The sequence below is a fragment of the Diabrotica virgifera genome, chromosome 10 (genome assembly GCF_917563875.1).
Source record: "Diabrotica virgifera virgifera chromosome 10, PGI_DIABVI_V3a".
Taxonomy (NCBI): domain Eukaryota; kingdom Metazoa; phylum Arthropoda; class Insecta; order Coleoptera; family Chrysomelidae; genus Diabrotica; species Diabrotica virgifera.
Window position 1 is genome coordinate 85,674,474 of NC_065452.1, and position 17,881 is coordinate 85,692,354.

Sequence of the window (17,881 nt, forward strand, 5' to 3'; positions counted from 1 at the left end):
TCACTCCCCTTCGGGTCGTGAAATACTGTCAAAGTGTCACTCGGGAAAAATTCGATAATTTCAGAGCTCTTGTGCAATTACTACTGATAATTTTTTCACTACCTATGTATTCAGTAATAATTTATCTACTGTACAACAAAAGCTAATAATCAATCGAGAAAAGAGGAAAAGTGATAAAGTGATTTTTTAATAATATATTGTTACTATGAAACGCTTACAATTTTGAACATCTGTAACAACACAATACTTGGATCACTGAATATATCCTGGTGTATTCTCTGCTTTGGATCTTCCATAAATAATAAACAATAAATAACTTTTTATTAAGTTCACGTCTTAAATCAATTATTTATTAAACACATTATCAATATTATTTAATCAACAACTGAAAATATTCCCAATGCCAGGTCAAATATTTAAAATTGTCACTGTCTGACTGACAATATGCTGGCAATATTCTATTTACTACTGACAAAGATTTGGAAAATATTACCACGGACATTGTGTTCATTTTTTTTCAAATCCTGAAAAAAAAAACAATAAATATTTTTGAAAAATTTAAACGCAAAATGAAAGACTAAATTATTACCGAGGGCCGAAAGTCTCTTACAATAAATAAAAAGTTTATTTTGAATGAGATATTTTGAAATTAAAAGTCACACTAAATTTTCTTTTAGTTTTTAGCCCTGTAACTTATTAAAATAAACATTATAGAAGTTCTCAGGGACTTTCGGCCCTCGCTAATAACGTAATCTCTTATTCTGAGTTTAAAATTTTCAAAAATAATTATTAGTTTTCTCAGAATTCGAAAAAAAAATGAATTCCATTTGAGTAGCATTTCAGCAGAAACTACGTGCCCATTCCCTTAATGAAATTAAAAAACATCTATATTGTTTGATTTTTTCCGAAGGGAAAATCTATATGCATTATTGTATTAAATATTTTGTATTTGTATTAAATGAGGCGCTCAGAGCAACAGTGGCACAGTCCACAAATTGAGCATTTTTAGATTAATACATCAATAAAAGCAGAAAAATTGGATATATGGTTCAACAGTGGTCTACACAATCTAGCTCTATATTTGGCAATATGGCACTACATAATGTATTGTTGCCTTGACAAATACTAAAAATACGAATGAAACAGTGGCCTAACCCTCAGTTGTGTGGCTCAGACCCATCAAACAAGTGTTCATCGTATCAGAATCAGAATAATACGCATAATTCATAAGAATGACTATTTTTAATTTTATAAAGTAATATTTAAGAGGATCGGTACGTATTTTCGGCTGCAATGCTATTCAAATGGGGATTCATTTTTTTCAAATCCTGAGAAAACTAATAAGTATTTTTGAAAAATTTAAACGCAGAATGAAAGATCACGTTATTAACGAGGGCCGAAAGTCCCTGAGAACTTCTATAATGTTTATTTTAATAAGTTACAGGGGTGAAAAACTAAGAGAAAATTTAGTGTGATTTTTAATTTCAAATATATTATTCAAAATAAACTTTTTATTTATTCTAAGGGACTTTCGGCCCTCGGTAATAATTTAGTCTTTCATTCTGCGTTTAAATTTTTCAAAAATATTTATTGGTTTTTTCAGGATTCGAAAAAAATAAACACAATGCCGTGGTAATATTTTCCAAATCTATCTTTGTCTTACAACGCACTCAGCCGAATATAATATTGTCAGCATATATTGTCAGTCAGACACTGACAATCAGTGACAATTTTAAATATTTGACATTGCATCGGGAATATGTTGAGTTATTGATTAAATATTATTGAAATATAGTGTATTTGATAAATAATTGATTTAAGACGTGAACTTAATAAAAAGTTATTTATTGTGTATTATTTGTGGAAGATACAAGCAGAGAATACATCAGGATAATATATTCTGTGATCCAAGTATTTTGTTGTTAAAGATGTTCAAAATTGTAAGCGTTCCATAACAATATATTATTAAAAAATCACTTTAACACTTTTCTTCTTTTCTCGATTGAGTATTAGTCTTTGTTGTACAAATAAATTATTACAATCACTGAATACATAGTTAGTGAAAAAATTATCACATTTATTAACTGAATTAATAATTCCCAGTTATAAAAATAACAGTTATCCAAGAACATTCAAAACCCATCTCTTTAAATTAATGATGACATTTTCAAGTAGAATGACATTCTAGTAATGTTTACATATCAATACCAGTGTGAATTTTACTACACGTAATTTGCCGTGTAAAGACAGAAAAAGTAGGGATACACGTAAAATATTTGCGAATTATGTACCCATAGCCTTAATAATAATAACTTTAACTCCGTCCTTGACTGAGTGGTAAGAGCGCCTACCTTTGGATCGAAAAATCCGAATGGTTGTGAGTTCGAATCTCACCAGGGTCAGAAATGTTTCATTTATTATAAATTAATAAATGAAAATAGTTTCTGTCCTTGTGGGATCGGTACTCACCGGAGGAACCGCAGACGTTCGGATACAGTTAGCGTCTCTTTGCAAAGACAATGACGTCAACTTTGCAAAGTAACAAGACACTTACTCAACACACACACACACACTACACATTACACTAGGTACCTAACTGTTAAAAATTACCGTACCTACCATGCCAATGGCCATTAGTTTTCGAGGCATTAACCTTTTTTAAATAAAAAAAAAACAATAATTTAATTTGTCATATTAATTTCCTATTTGGTAGCAAATTTTGTGGCTTATTACAAACTAAAATAGTAAATTAGTAATACAAAGTGTTAATTTGTATTAATTGTATCAATTAAAATAAATAATTCTTTTGCGATTCAATTTTTAAATCTTTTTTCTGTCGGTATCTTACTGTGTACAGGTAATGCTAAGAATTACCATAATCTGTTCTCGGGAGTCTTAGTACACAAGATTAATGACGATGAACGACCCAAAAATACAAAAAATGTGCATTGCCAGGTAATAATAAAAATGTTTACAAGCTAATAGTACTTTGAGGAATATGCAAAAACGTTGCCAAACTTCAGGGCTTCTTATAATCGGTAGCTCAATGTGGGCTTTCTAACGCTGCTGAACTTCTACAGAGTATATACTTCTTTTCGCAGCGCAAACTGGTGGTAGATACCATGAACTACGAGTGTATGTTTTGATAATAATTCCAGGCATAAGCAGCCCGGGCTTCGTATTGTTAATCATGATTTCAGAGCTACCTATGGTACATTTCTAAAATTTGTCCGAATATATATGAAGCCCAAGCGTATTCACATGTTCTGAGCTTGGTTAAAATATCGAGAGATGGTGTAAAGTACGTTTTTTGGGGAAATAACATTAAAGAATTACGAAGCCCGAATCCGGGCTTCGTAAGGAGGTGTCGGGCTTCGTATGACCGGTGCGATATAGCGTTTTTGGCTTCCTAAAGTCGGAATCCATATATATATATATATATATATATATATATATATATATATATATATATATATATATATATATATATATATATACAGCGTGTCTACTTAAGTTGAAAACATATGGGAAACTTTTTTGTTATTCTTTATAAAAAGTTGTGCATGCTCTAAAACCTAAGATTCTGTCATCAGGTATCAAATTTTGTCAATATTATACGAGATATGTCAAAAAATATGAACTTCGTTCAAGAGTAAAGTACCTTTATTTCTCTCAACATCGAAAATTCTTATTATGAAAAGTTGTTTGGAAATAAAAAATAAGATCAAATATGCAATTACATGCTTCTAATTAAAAAAAAATATTTTCCAAATTTTTCTCAAATTTATTGATACTAACTTCGTTTTTATTTATTACACATACGATAACTCTTTTATTATTACTTTTACGAAAAAAAGGTATTCTTCATAAAAAGCTCTGTATATCCTGAGACCGAAGATGCACCCATCAGATATCACATTTTATTAATTTTGTACGAGGTATGTCAAAAAATATGAATTTCACTCAAAAGTAAAGTACCTTTATTTTTCACAATATTGAAAACTATTATTAAAAAAGTTGTTTAGAATTGAAAACTATGTTTCAATATGCAATTACATCCTTCGAATTGAAATGTGGTGAAATATAAAGGTACTATAATTTTGAGCGAATTTCATATTTTTCGACATACCTCGTATAAAATTAATAAAAGTTGATATATCATGGTTGTGTCTTAGATTTTAGACCATGCAGAGCTTTTTATGAAGAATAACTTTTTTTCGTAAAATGAATAATAAACGAGTTATCATATTTGTTATAATTAAAAACGATGTTGGGTATCCATAAATTTGAGAAATTTTTTTTTCAATTAGATGCATGTAATTGCATATTTGATCTTAATTTTTAAATTCCAAACAACTTTTCATAATAAGAATTTTCGATATTGAGAGAAATAAAGGTACTTGACTACCCTTGACCGAAATTTATATTTTTTGACGTACCTCGTATAATATTGAGAAAATTTGATATCTCATGATTGAATCTTAGGTTTTGGGGCATGCAGAACTTTTTATAAGGAATAACTTTTTTTCGTAAAATTAATAATAAAAAAGTTTCCCATATGTTTCCAACTTAAGTAGACACGCTGTATATATTTGTCTTATTTGTAAAATTCATATTAGAGTTTTCAAAAAGCGTATACAGGGTAAAATTTTTTCTAAGACCCAAACGAACTAATTTTTTAAAGCCGGACCTGATTTTTTTCTAGTTTGAATAAATCAATTGATTGGGTGGTAACATAAATCAAATATTTGTTAAAAAAAATTAATTTTTGTAATAAAAGTTAATTTTTTTAAATCTATGGTTTATTTTACCAAACTTTTAATTCATAGTCAAATTTGATTTTTTTATAAAAAATTAAGTAACCGTGTGGGGAAAAAAATAAATATGCCATTTTAATTGTCTATTTGTCTAATTTTTAAAATTCATATTAGAGTTTTCAAAAAGCGTATACAGGGTGAAATTTTTTCTAAGACCCAAACGAACTAATTTTTTAATGCCGGACCTGATTTTTTTCTAGTTTGAATAAATCAGTTGATTAGGTGGTAATAGTGTAACGATTGACCAAAATAAGAGACACATCGATTCGATCGTTCAAAAATTATGACGAATATGAATTTCTGTCAAAATGCGAAACTCGCCCTGTATATTATTAAACAAGGGAAGCAGACACTTTTTAATGGTCATTTTTTATTCCCCATAGAAGCCTCTATACGAGGTAGGAGTATGTACAGTTCCTCATGACTCACCCTGTATATTGCATTAAAAAATCTTACTATAGTCCATCATAATATACTCTAGAACAGGGGTGGGCAAAGTGCGGCCCGCGGGCCGCATACGGCCCTTCAGACATTTTTTTGCGGCCCGTGGAATTTTTTTTTAATTCTTGCTAATATTAATATTTAAATATAGATAATGCAGCTAATAATTAATATTTTTGCAGCGGGTCATTTTTCCGCAAATTTTCAACATACCGCGGGCAATTATTTGGGTCCCCGACACAGAGTTTTGTCGGCTCCCTCAATGAAATCCATGAAATTTCAATAAATGGAAACGATATGTTTGAAGTAGTCAGGAGCTGTTTAGAAAATTTTAAATTAACCTGTAACCACCTAGTAAGTGTAACAACAACTGACGGAGCACTAAATTTAAGAGCAGCTAATATTGTAATGTTGGGAAAACTTAAAGATTACATTCATAAACAATTTCCAGAACATTATTTATTATTTGTTCACTGCATAATCCATCAGTAGGTATTGTGCAAAAATGTTTTGAAAGTAGACAAGGTTATTTCAATTACAACAAATATTGTTAATTTTATTTGTTCAAAAGGAAAAAAGCACTCATAGCATTTTTGGAAAAGTTAGAAATAGATCATAGTGATGTCTTATACCACAATCATATTCGGTAGTAGAGTTTAGAAAAGGTTCTTAAAAGATGCTGTGAATTAGGGGAGGAAATTGCTTTATTTATAGAAATGAAAAACTGCAACACATTTGGTAAATTTACAAGTTTTTAACGCAAAATGAAACTTTTAAAATGAAACACAAACTATTCATTGTTCATATAAAAAGGAAAAAGTAGTTCAATTATTTCCCTAATTAAAATCATTAAAAACAATGTACCATAAAATAAGTTTAAAATTTATGAATAAAAATTTTGTAACTTGCTGATTTAATTTGAAAATGGTTTCAAAGCTTTTGAAGTTATATCATTTTCCTTATCACTTATAAGAAATAATTTTTCAGTTCAAAGTGATTCCGTACCAGTCTACATTCAACTAGAAATTATAGCTTAATTTGCATATTTTTTCAATATTTTTGCATTTTACCAATCTTTGCAAATGTCCAAAAGTACATATGTAGCTAAATTTATAGTTCTACTTATCGATACAATCTATTGAGGACCGGAATTGATGATGCTTTGACTAGATTTCCACCCGAAATAGAAAGAATCATAAACAAGGACATAAAACTAAACTAAAACTTTATAAAAACCATTAAGATTCGTTTTTCGTCTTTTAATTAATACTAATATACCTAAAATAAGTTTGGAAATAATAGATAATGTGTTTCATAAATATTTTTTTATTATTCAAAGAAAACAACAACAATGAAGGGAATCTAAAATTTTTCAAATTTATAACTTTTTCTATTTTTATTTAAATGACGATTCAAAAACATATTCCGGTATTCATCACTTTACGATTTGACAGACAAAAAAGGAATTGAAAATAAAAGTTGTGACAACTTTAAACGCGCTTTTCTTAAAATTGCTTTTTCAAAGACATTTTAACTCGAAAGCTACTTACAGATCCACCTGAAATTGTTCATATATTTTCTTTAGACAGTTCGTGAGATAACGCTGTCGAGATATTTTGTTTTTTGTTTAACAATATGTTGATTTTCACCCTGTTTACAAAAAATTTTGTTATTTTGACTTTTAAGTAAACAAAAAACTTAAAAATCGTTAAAACAAAAAAACTCGACAGCGTTATCTCAAGAAAGTCATAAGGTAATAAAATATTATTGAATTTTTTATTTAATATGATCCAATGACAATATCGAATTGTACTGAATATGTTTATTAATTTAGAAATAAAATAATTTTACCATAGTTTCAAACAAAATTCACAAAAATGTACTTGAAAAGTTGATTTCAAACCATATCCCCCCCCCCTAAACAAAATTAGTAAAAAGTCGAACATGTTGAGGTAAAAAATATTGCGGCCCTCGGTAATAGACCAAAAACATTTTGTGGTCCTTACTAGAAAAAGTTTGCCCACCCCTGCTCTAGAAAGTATCCGGAACTTTATATTTTTCCTAATTTTAATAGATTTCCTTTTTGTAACATTTTAAGACAAAAGTAATGCATCAAGTAGGTTGTGCCGATCGTAGGTTATGAACAAAATCGCATGACAACACCATCTGTCACATATTGTTGTTTGTAAACAGACTTAACATTTGTGAAATAATGTCGCAAGTAGAAAAAAGAAAAGTGGTGGAATATTTGTATAAAAAAGGTGTCCGAAACGTTAAAAAATTAGTGCAATTAACTGAACTCGAAAAAAGTGCAGTGTATAGTGCATGAGACAATAAAGAGGATAAAAAATGGCATATATATGAGAGAGGCAGTTTCGGGTAGACCGCGTAAGATTCACGGAAACAATTTAAATGCTTTAGTGGATTTAGGACGACAAAATCCGCGCCTAGGGGTTCGAAAATTAGCGAACAGATAAATCAACGAAGAATACAAGTGTGCCCAGAAACTGTCCGCGTGACACTGAAAAAGCAAGGCTACATATCAAGGAATCCAGAAAAAATCCCTACAATGACACCTCTGCAAAGGCAACGAAGAATAGATTTTTGTCAACGTTTTCGAGAAGATAATTTTAATAATGTCTTTATATCTGATGAAAGTTGTTTCCAGCTTGGTGCAAATCATCTAAAAGTCCTATCAAGAGAAAATGTTACCGTTCAAATTTCCAAATTTCCCACTAAAATAATGGTTTAGGCAGCAATATCTCAGCGTGGTGCTACACCTCTCTGTATAGTTAATGTATCGAAATATTGTGACATCCTAAATGGTTTTCTTCTTGAAACGGCTCATGTTTTATATCCAGAGGGGTGGCGTTTTCAGCAAGATAATGCAAGATGCCAGACTTCTGTTTATACTCAAGCTTGGATGCAAGAACACGAATTGGCAACAATTCCGTGGCCAGCAGCATCTCCAGATCTTAGCCCCATTGAAAACATATGGTGACTGATGAAAAGTGAAGTGGAACGAGCAGCGCCACGAGATAAAGAAGGTTTGATTCGGCCAGTTTTACAGGACTGGAACACCATTACCGAAAATTGTGGCCTTGACCTAGTTTCGGGTGTACCTGAACGTTTAGTTAAGTAAATGAGATGAATTATTTGTTAAAATTTTATATTTCAAGTGATAGAACTAAATACCGTAAAATTATAATTCTGCTTTCTTTTTTCCGGATACTTTCTAGACGGACTATACTACTGTTATTGGTCACTAAAACATAAGATTAGATCTTCTGATGATCTTGAGAGGTCAAAAAACTTTTAATAAAACCAAATTTATGTTACTATTTATCTATTCACACCTTTTGCTTATTCTCTTTTGCCTTCAAAACGTGACAAAATGACACTTTTTCTATTGTATATATCTACAAGTAGTTGGTGTCTAAAAATTTATATTGTTTCTACCAATATGACTATCAGCTAAATTTTAATTGTTTCAACGTGAAGCAAATATTTCGTAGCCTACTAGCTTAAATTGCCGTGTTTGGTTTTACAAGTATAAAATAATCCACTCATTCTTTGAGTAACGAACTGGAAAACACCGGTAGACAAATCAAATCTATTTCTTCATATCCCAAACCCCAAATAATACCGAAATAAAGGGTTCTCTTATTGGACATGATTGTATTATGATTGACGTAGGGCGACTTAAAAACTTTTCAAGAGTATACCCTCCGATCGTATTTACGTGAGATTTTGATTCGATTCGATTTTTCCCCTTATTAAGTTCGAAAAAGTATTTCAATAACATTGTTGATATCGGGTCCAGTGGGAGAATGGGAGCTTGCGTTTCGGCACAATCGCTTCTCGTCTGGGCACGTGTGGCCTCTTTACCGCTGTGTTTTACAACTTGATGTCTCTAATTCGACATAGTGCCCCTTTTGCCGATTCTGTTTTGGATTCGAGCTCTCGCTGAGATGAATAGAATGTCGCCAAGGATAATTAGTTGTGCCGTAGGGCTTCAAACGACACGGACAAATTCGAGAGACACTTCTGAACAATGACTAATTCTCGATTGATATATTTTTATATAATTATCTCTAGATACACTATATAAAATCTTTTACCCCACCCAATCTGTAAAGAAATGATTAGATTTCACGTAAAAATATTAAATATTGAAGGATTTTAAGGGTTCTAAAAGATATGAAAAGCTCTTCTTCTTCTTCAGATGCAACTCCACTAATGGATGTTAACGATCACATTTTCCATTAACTCTCTGTTTCTTGCAATGTGTATCAGATATTGTATGTCGATAATTCCTGTCCATTGCCTTATGTTTCGGAGGGGTCTACTCCAAAATTCCGACAGCCACAATCCCGACGGCCAAAATCCCGACACGCCAGAATCCCGACAGGCCGTAATCCCGACAGGCCGTAATCCCGACAGGCCAGAATCCCGACAGGTTTTATAAGTTTCTTTTTAACATATAATTACATTGATTTCTTGTTTTTTGTTTATGGCCATCTGTTTTTTATTTTTTGTTACTAAACAAAAGCATTTACCATTTAATATGAACTAATTTTCTAAATAAAAGTTTCTAACATGGGTATATGAATTAAATTATTTTTTTGCCAATATATAGTCCAATAATTTATGTATAATCAAGTTCTGAATTCAAGTTTACTTTCATATAATAGATATTATCATGTCACTTACAACCTTCCATTTCAGTAAGTATAGCTTTTATATTATAAAATGAAGTGTTTAAATAATTTTTTCTTTCAAAATGCATAATAATTTACATGTCGGGATTTTGGACTGTCGGGATTTTGGCTGTCGGGATATTGGCTGTCGGGATTTTGGGCGGCACCGGTTTTGGAGCCAGGACATTTTCTTGCGTCCTATTCCTCTCTTGCCTTCAATTTTACCCTCGGTTATAAGTTGGAGGAACTGGTATATTTCATTTCGCAAGATATCACACAAATACTCCGTTTTCCTTTTCTTCATGGTTTCAAAAAGTTGTCGTTCTTGGTTGATGCTTTTAAGGACATCTAGATTTGTGACTTTAGCCTTCCATGGTATCTTTAGTATACGGCGATGAAGCCACATTTCGAAAGTTTGTAATAATAATAATAATAATAATGGTTACTAATTTCACAGTACAAGAATTAAATACATTTTAATTTTATATTCTACGTTTTACATGATTACATTCTACTTTTTAATTATACATGTTTATCCTGGAAAATAAAGAAACATTTACTCACTACCCGTTAAAACCTATTGGTCGAACACGGGGATAGTGTGTGACAATGTTTAGTTTTTAAATATAGTATACAGTGCCAGTCAAAAGTCCGTACCCCCCTCGTATCTTTTGAACGGTTTGTTCAAACGGTTGTTTGAACATAATTAGTGTATTCTACATAAATGAACTGGGTAAATTTAACAAACCACTCTATTGCAAACATTTTTTTTTTATTTTTTTCACTTGTTAAGTCAGATCAAATATTTTTTGTACAATATTACGATCAAGGTTCAATACATACTTTTTAAATATAGATTTTATCATACTTAGTGAAATAAGAGTATTAATATACACTGCGGTGCAAAAAATCGATCCACTCAAAATTTGGTCATTTTTGATGTTTCGAATTTCCTAAACCTGTTGTCCGATTTAAGTGATTTTTTACCACGTTATAGCCTTATTCATTCACAATATCTCTGTAATAATATATTTGCCAGACAGTCAAACTATCATTGTATACCGGGTGTACGAATTAAACTGTGTATTTTTCTCAAAGTTCGCATCACCCTGAGGACTATTCTGGCATTTATAAAATACTGAAATTAAAACCCAACTAGACAGGTAGCCTCAGGTTTTCTTAACATTTTGTCTTTCGATTAATGCGCTTTGGATAATAAAATAGTTAGGTACTTTAACAACTGGCCATGTTCGTCATCAGTACAGAGTGTTTCTAAAATATTTGCACGAAACTTTAAGGGGTTATTGTACATGAGAAAATAATGACAATTTGCTTTATAATCATATGTCCGCAAACGGTTCGTTTCCGAGATACGGGATGTTCAATTTTTTTTTACAAACTGATGATTTACTTATTGCTTTAAAATCAGTTGAGATGTGCAAAACAAATTTGGTGGGTTTATTGCACATTTTTTCACATACAATTAAGAATTTAATATTCACCAGTGGCGCGCAAACGGGTATTATGACCGATAATATTACCCGTACGCACGCCAATGGTGAATATAAAATTTTTAATTGTATGTAAAAAAATGTGCAATAACTACGTTTTAAAACCCACCGAATTTGATCTGCAGATCTCAACTGGTTTTAAATCAATAAATAAATCGTCAGTTTGTAAAAAAGAAATTGAACATCCCATATCTCGGAAACGAAGCATTTGCGGACATATGATTATAAAACAAATTGTTATTATTTTCTCATTAAAATTACCCCGTAAAGTTTGTCGCACTTATTTAGAAACACCCTGTACTGATGACGAACATGGCCAATTGTTAAAGTACCTAATAGTCTAAGAGCTAGAGCCGAAAAATCATTGTCACAAGTAATATGGAGTTTGGCATGTGAAATGTGTCTATTTTATATTGATAATTATGACCCCTTTCAGGCTGACACCTCAGTGGATACAGGAAGTAGCAATAACGGATGAAAGGGCAAAGTTAGTGTAGTCTTTAAAGGTTTTCACCTCCTATTTTGTTATACCTCCATCGATTTGCATGAAAATTGGTGACAAGTTAGAACATACCTCAGGAAATAAAAATGATTTGGTGCCAACTTGCACTTTTACCCTGGGGGTGGATACCACCCCTTCTCGGGGGTGAAAACGATTTTGTTAAAAATAACCCCACAAATCGGTAGATGGACAAATTATAAGTAAAATTTGTTATATCATGTTATTAAAATAAATCGGTACTTTTTGAATTATTAAAGATCAAAGATTTTTCTGTTTAAGAGCACATGCGTGAAGTTACGGATGATAAAAAGAAAATATTAATGAATTGTATGTTACTAAAATATTATTTTTAAATTATTTCGATATTATAAATTTAGCAAAATTGTATTCGAATATGTCAAATGTACCCATTATTGGACACCCCCAGTTTCTGGACATATTCAGTTTATAATAAAAAAAACTTTTTTTTAACTTTACAAAGAAACCATATAATTCAGCTCCACCACGTAACTTTTTCAAAGATCTTTTGAGATTAACTCTGTGCTCTGTGCGTAGAGTGAGTTAAGTCCAAAAATGGTCGAAATGAGGTAATGCACTATCTGTATGTTAGAATTTGATATCTACATGGTGTATAATTTGTAAAGTCCAATTCCATTCCTAAACTGAGATATGCATTTTACACAAATGAAAAACAGTCAATACTAACTGTGTAATGCGTGTTAAGTCCTGAACTTGGACATATCACACTTTACACTAAACATTATTGAAGGAATAGGAAGACACAGTGTGTTAAGTCCCACAGTTTTGAGACTTAAGATACTGTACCTGTACACTAATAAGTTATTGCGTTGACTCTTTGTACGCTGCGCGCCGTTAAAGCTGATTTGGCTATTTTACTAATCAGTGGCATATTGATTAGGTCCTTTCAAACGAGCTTGTACTTTAATGAACAACATAACGATTTTAAGATTTTAGTTGGAGTTTTCTTCTGTGATTATTTTGTTGGTCTAGTTGAAGGAATTTAGTTAAAAGTTTAACCATGTCATCCAGAGCACAACGCATATTGGACATGTTAAAAAACGATGAACTTGAGTCTGAAGAAAGTCTAAGCATTGGTAAGTTTTATTTAAATTTTTAATAGTGCTGTAGATTTTGGGCCGTGCTACCAATGATCTATTAAACTTTTAATTGCAAAAACATGTATTACATACTTTCGATGGTAAGAATGAGCTGTTTCACTTTTAGACAAAGAAATATAAAGCTCCCTTTGTTATTTTTTTGATAGATCGTTCATAATAGGGTTGTTTTTCTTAACACTAACATACTGTAGTGGGCTATAGTTAATAGTTATTTATAATCATTCTCTTTTCCTTATCCCTATGCAGGGTGGGGTTTCCTAATTGCATTTCTCCACACAATTCTATCTTGGGTCATATCAATGTTAATACCCTTTACCAACATGTCCTGCCTTATCGTCTCCCCCCCAAGTCTTCTTTGGCCTTCCTCTCCTACTCCTTCCAAGAATCCCAAGAATCTGCACTTCAGCTATTCGTTGTATTGGGTGATTAACCTCTCGACATTGAACATGACCAAACCATCTTAAACTATGCTCATTCATTTTGGCATCAATTGGTGCCACACCTAGACTTCCCCTAATATACTCATTTCTAATTTTGTCCTTTTTTGTCACAACTCTCATCCATCTAAGATTTCTCATTTCCGCCACATGAGTTCGTTGTTCCTTTTTCTTTTTCACTGCCAACATTCAATTCTGTACCTACATCATAGCCGGTCTTATGACTGTTTTATAGAATTTTCCCTTCAGCTTCTTTGGAACTTTCTGTCACACAACACACCACTTGCTTTCTTCCACTTCATCCATCCAGCCATAATTCTACTGCATGCATCTTCATATATTTCTCTCAAATACTCCAACAAAAGTTGACAATTCAACCAAAACTGTGACATTTGACATGCAGCAATGCCTTCCCACTCCACTCGTCCATAGTTCTGTAGCCTTCTATAAACGCCAACTTTGGACTTTCAATCTAACAGTCTACGACTGCAGTGATGGCACAACTTACTGCTACCTTTGGCATGAAGGTATAGCTGGCAGAGGTGCAAATGAAGTTGGCTCATGTGTATACAAATTTATTTCTGAAGCTTTAAAGCCCGTTATGAAAAGTTTGACCATGTACTCAAACCATGTACTCTACTGGTGGTCAAAATAAGAATATGCATGTAGCTGCTATGTGTATGGTGCATGTAGCTGCTATGTGTATGGTAGCTCTGCAAAATTCTTCTAACTTTGAAGAGATTAATCATAAATTTTTAGTGCCTGGTCACACGCACATGGAGTGTGATACATCCTACGCCCTTATTGAAAAAAATAAAACAGCTTTTGATGTAAACATTCACCATCCTCATGATTGGGCCCAACTTATACAAAGTACTGGTAAGAAACGTCCTTTCGTAGTGAAGGAGATGAATCAAGATAGCTTCTTTGACTTTGCTAAGCTGCTAAAAACCGACCTTCAGCAGAGAAAAGATGATGTTGTTGGAAACAATTTTAGCTGGAGAGATGTACAGTGGCTGAAGTTTGTCAAAAACGAGCCTGGAATAATTTACTATAAGAATTCCTTAGACCGTAATCAACCATTTCAATGCATTAGTTTCAAAAGAAGAGGCACAGAAAACATTAGCAAAATGGACCCTAGTTTAAGTTACCCAGGAAAAAATCCTATACCTAAGAAGAAAAAAAATGACCTCCTCGACCTGCTTCCATACATTTCACCAGTATATCACCAATTCTGTAAAGACTTAATTACCTCAAATGAAGGAGAGGATACCTACCCTGATGACATTCCTGATGAAGAAAATGAAGAGATAGTACAACCAGTTGACAAAAAAAGAAGGTAAATGTGAAACCTACGAAAAAAATGAGTTTCCCAAGAAAATAAACCAACGAAGCAAACTGGCAGGAAGAAGATAAAAAATGTAAATACTAAATAATAAAAAAAATATTATTTTGTTTTCCTTTATATCAGTTTTTCTTTATTTTTGGTATTATTTTACTTACTTAGTATTATTACTTACTTGGTTTATGATGAATAAACAGAAGTTTTTATCTTGCGTTTTTGTATTTTTCTATTTTTATTAAAACCTGTTACTTTGGTCTTAAGAATCCCCATTATTATTATTAAATAAATATTATTTTTTATGCTTTTCGTAATAGTTTGTGTTTTGCGTTAAGCGTGTTAAGTTCATGATATTTGTGCAAATTGTGTGAAGTCCATGTAAGAAAAAGTTTATTATTTTTTTTATAATACCTATATGGTTTATTTATATTATTTATTGACTATTCTATTGAGACAAATAACTATTTAATTGATCAAAATTATTTAGAAAACTGTTTAGGGATAGGTTATTGTAAAAACTCCAAAAGTATAACTCGAACAGACGATTGCAAACTTTAAACTCGTTTATCTCAAAACAGTGTTTTAGGACTTAACTCTCTTTACGCACAGAGCACAGAACTTTCAATCTACTCAACTATTTATTACATTCAACAGATATTAACATAAATGAATGGTTTTTTCATATTTGCCTTTTCTAACTTTTTCTAACTTTTTTAGTAAGTAATATCTCATACAATCTCATTGCTGCACAAATAATCATAACTTTATATTACTATAAATTTAATTTCATGTACAGTTACCTTTACACTTGATTTAATTCTGAATTATTTATTAATGATTTTATTGTTTGACACTTTACATATTAACAAATTTTAGCAAATTTTACCTAATTACTATTTTTCAATTTAATTTCAATATCTCCAACAAAACAAATTAAAATATTTTCACAATCACACCACAACTAATACACAACTGACCAATTCTGGTTTAGGAAAATTGCACAACCAATCTTACATCTATTAGTTCTTGAACATCCAGAACAACATCTAGTAATCCCAACTAAATTAAAATATACACTATTAATTAAAAATATAAAAATAACATCACTTTATATATAACTAACAATTTTTTTGGTTTCACGGTTTAATGTCGTGTTTCCTTACTAATCCCCTCAAGATCCTGCCAATTATTTTGGTTTTGTTAATGCATTACATTCAAATCTGTCCCTCTACCGTTTCTCCCTTTAGCATAATATAGAGAAAAAGTATGATATTGAATACTACTATATTCTTCCCTTATACCGGAAAGTAAGTGTATATTTTATACTTATACTTAACATACTTTTGTTGCCACTACATTTGAATGCGTGCATGTATGTGAGTGTGAGGGTTGTAAACCATATTTACGTACATGTTAGTATTTATATGTATGCATAAATATATATACTTTAATATTGGCTTGATCATTACCCTTTTGATTTCAACCAGACCACTTAACTAACTCTGGTTTTTTGTTATTTGTAGCATTTAATTTTACTTTTACCGTGACCTGAAGATGCTGTGAATATTGTAGACAGCGAAACCGGTCGTCAGTTGTAAAATAAATTGTTTGTGAGAACGTCTCTCTTTTCTTTACTACAATAAAAACAAATCAAATAAATATCTAAATAATACAAAAATAATAAAAATGAATAACCATTTTCAATTTCGTTGCAACACGAAACTACAGCCGCATCATCATTCCAGTTCAATCAGAGAGTGTAGCAAGCACCTACACCGGTCTCGAAACTTATTAGTCCCTCATCAGGAGGCACACATGCTGCTCTCTCTGACCCAACTAGGACAAACCCCGGCGTGCAGTCACGGATTGCACCGAACGAAATGGCAGGGATGCCCTAGCGGCAACTGCTATCAAAAAACTAAGTTTTCAATCTAATAGTACATGTAGAATAACATCCAAAAATGTCATTCTACATCCTACCAGACTGAAAACAATGGGAACCTTCTCTGGTAATACCTCCGAGGCTTCTACAATTTGCAAGCCATAACGGATGCTGAGACTAAGGAAGATGAGGGAATTTTACAATTTATAATTCACGTCCCATCTGCTCAGCGCGGTAAAGTTCCAACGAGAATGGTTCCCTTCCTACTCCAATGGGAGTAAACATAAATCAAAAATGAATAACCATTTTCAATTTCGTTGCAACACGAAACTGCAGCCGTATCATCATTCCAGTTCAATTAGAGAGTGCAGCAAGCACCTCCACCGGTCTCGAAACTTATTAGTCTCTCATCAGGAGGCACATATGCTGCTCTCTCTGACCCAACTAGGACAAACCCCGGCGTGCAGTCACGGATTGCAACGAACGAAATGGCAGAGATGCCCTAGCGGCAACTGCTATCAAAAAACTAAGTTTTCAATCTAATAGCACATAAAACAACATCCAAAAATGTCATTCTACATCCTACCTTTTTTTGGATGTTGTTATATGTGCTATTAGATTGAAAACTTAGTTTTTTGATAGCAGTTGCCGCTAGGGCATCCCTGCCATTTCGTTCGTTGCAATCCGTGACTGCACGCCGGGGTTTGTCCTAGTTGGGTCAGAGAGAGCAGCATATGTGCCTCCTGATGAGAGACTAATAAGTTTCGAGACCGGTGGAGATGCTTGCTGCACTCTTTGATTGAACTGGAATGATGATGCGGCTGTAGTTTCGTGTTGCAACGAAATTGAAAATGGTTATTCATTTTTGATTTAAGTATACTCCCATTGGAGTACGAAGGGAACCATTCTCGTTGGAACTTTACCGCGCTGAGCAGATGGGACGTGAATTATAAATTGTAAAATTCCCTCATCTTCCTTACTCTCAGCATCCGTTATGGCTTGCAAATTGTAGAAGCCTCGGAGGTGTTACCAGAGAAGGTTCCCATTGTTTTCAGTCTGGTAGGATGTAGAATGACATTTTTGGATGTTGTTTTATGTGCTATTAGATTG